The sequence below is a fragment of the Aegilops tauschii genome, unplaced genomic scaffold (genome assembly GCF_002575655.3).
Source record: "Aegilops tauschii subsp. strangulata cultivar AL8/78 unplaced genomic scaffold, Aet v6.0 ptg001248l_obj, whole genome shotgun sequence".
NCBI classification, from domain to species: domain Eukaryota; kingdom Viridiplantae; phylum Streptophyta; class Magnoliopsida; order Poales; family Poaceae; genus Aegilops; species Aegilops tauschii.
Genome location: NW_027333449.1, coordinates 1 through 2,252, shown reverse-complemented (window position 1 = coordinate 2,252; position 2,252 = coordinate 1). Strand labels below are relative to the sequence as shown.

Below are 2,252 nucleotides of genomic sequence, written 5' to 3'. Positions count from 1 at the left end.
TGTATGGTTGGGTTTTATTTGTGTATTTGGCGGAATTTGGCATATTTTAACCAAACCCTTCGCATGGGCTCGCCGTGCATTTGTATGGTCTGGAGAAGCTTACTTGTCTTATAGTTTAGCTGCTTTATCTGTCTTTGGTTTTATCGCTTGTTGTTTTGTATGGTTCAATAATACAGCTTATCCGAGTGAGTTTTATGGACCCACCGGGCCAGAAGCTTCTCAAGCTCAAGCATTTACTTTTCTAGTTAGAGACCAGCGTCTTGGAGCTAATGTGGGGATCCGCTCAAGGACCCACAGGTTTAGGTAAATATCTAATGCGTTCCCCAACTGGGGAGGTTATCTTTGGAGGGGGAAACTATGCGTTTTTGGGACCTTCGTGCTCCATGGTTAGAACCTCTAAGGGGCCCCCAACGGTTTGGACTTGAGTAGGTTGAAAAAAGACATACAACCTTGGCAAGAACGACGCTCAGCAGAATATATGACCCACGCTCCTTTAGGCTCTTTAAATTCCGTGGGTGGCGTAGCTACCGAGATCAATGCAGTTAATTATGTCTCTCCTAGAAGTTGGTTATCAACTTCTCATTTTGTTCTAGGATTCTTCTTTTTTGTGGGCCATTTATGGCATGCAGGAAGAGCCCGAGCTGCTGCAGCAGGTTTTGAAAAGGGAATCGATCGTGATTTGGAACCTGTTCTTTACATGAACCCTCTTAACTAAGATTTTCTTATTTATACCTGTTCTACTTTTTTTCTGTTCTGGCTCGGTTATTCCATCTAGCCGAGCCATTCATTCCTTTTTATGAAAGAAAGATAAGGGACAGAAAAAAAAAAATGAAAGAAACAAACGTATTCAATAAGCAAAAGGAGAGAGAGGGATTCGAACCCTCGATAGTTCCTAGAACTATACCGGTTTTCAAGACCGGAGCTATCAACCACTCAGCCATCTCTCCACAGCCTAATCCTTATTTTACTCCTACAAATAGAACATAGCCATATAAAAAATAAAAAGATTTATTAGCCTCTAGAAAGATATCAGATACAAGTTCCTTTTCGATATATCTCTGTATACTGTATACACGGATACAGGATCCGCTATACCCGCTTGTGAAATAAAGAGTAAATAATCTCTTCTCACCCCCATATCCAAATAAAAAAGCGGTTTAAGTAATAAATTTGAATTAAAGAGAAGAATCAATGGATTCATGATTAAACCCCTCCTACTTCTTGTATTTTTTTACAATTTTGGTTTAAGTGAGGGATCAAATATGTAGTCAACTTTATTTGATGGTAGCTTGGAGGATTAGAAATATGACTATTGCTTTCCAATTAGCTGTTTTTGCATTAATTGCGACTTCCTCAGTCTTAGTAATTAGTGTACCCCTTGTATTTGCTTCTCCTGATGGTTGGTCAAATAATAAAAATGTTGTATTTTCCGGTACATCGTTATGGATTGGACTAGTCTTTCTCGTAGCTATTCTGAATTCTCTCATTTCTTAAATTAAATTTGGTTAATATTTATTAACCCCATAAAAAAGAAATAATAAAGGCCATTTCTTCTAAAAAAATTAGAATAGTGAGACGTATTAAAACGCAATTTGCGTTCCGAATTGCTAGCTCTTCTCTTTCAGTATTATGAAATTCCATTCCCATTAGAATATTCATTCACAGATAATAAAAAAAAGGGAAAACTCTAATATAATAGAAAATGAAATGAAACGGTCGACCCAGACATAGAAGGTCGACCCAGGCGGATATACGCTATAAAATATATACCGTAGCGAGCGTAGTTCAATGGTAAAATATCTCCTTGCCAAGGAGAAGATACGGGTTCGATTCCCGCCGCTCGCCCGCTTAATTTATCAAAGTACTATGATAAAAAGTTTAGTCTAGTTAACTGTTTAACTACTTATATTAAATTAAGTATTAATTAGGTGTTAGTCTAGTGCCGTATCCCTTACTATCTTACCCTTCCTTTTGCATCCCACTCAAAAAAAGAGGGCGCTCCGGAGGCAGAAATAGAACTCGCCAACAGAGCTCCAAAAATTGGGTATTAACTGAGACAAACAACGGGCAAACTTTTTTTAAAGGGAAGAGAGAGGTAGACTGTCCCTTTCGTTTCATTTTTATTTTCTGCAGGGTAGGGAGAAGCCTTGCGCCTTCTTTTTTTGAAGGCAAGTGACTTCGCAAACTGCTCAATTTTGCCCTCTAGGGCCGGGAACTAATGAATAAAAAAGGGTTGGATACGCCCCTCCCTC

At 38.7% G+C, this 2,252-nt stretch overlaps 2 non-coding genes across 2 annotated transcripts; one reads left to right on the top strand and one right to left on the bottom strand.

The window, feature by feature from the left end:
• Positions 1-859: 859 nt before the first annotated feature.
• TRNAS-UGA (transfer RNA serine (anticodon UGA)) lies at positions 860-947 on the bottom strand. Its single transcript has one exon. It is a non-coding gene; the product is annotated as a tRNA-Ser (tRNA).
• An 827-nt stretch (positions 948-1,774) lies between these two features.
• TRNAG-GCC (transfer RNA glycine (anticodon GCC)) lies at positions 1,775-1,845 on the top strand. Its single transcript has one exon. It is a non-coding gene; the product is annotated as a tRNA-Gly (tRNA).
• Positions 1,846-2,252: the final 407 nt, after the last annotated feature.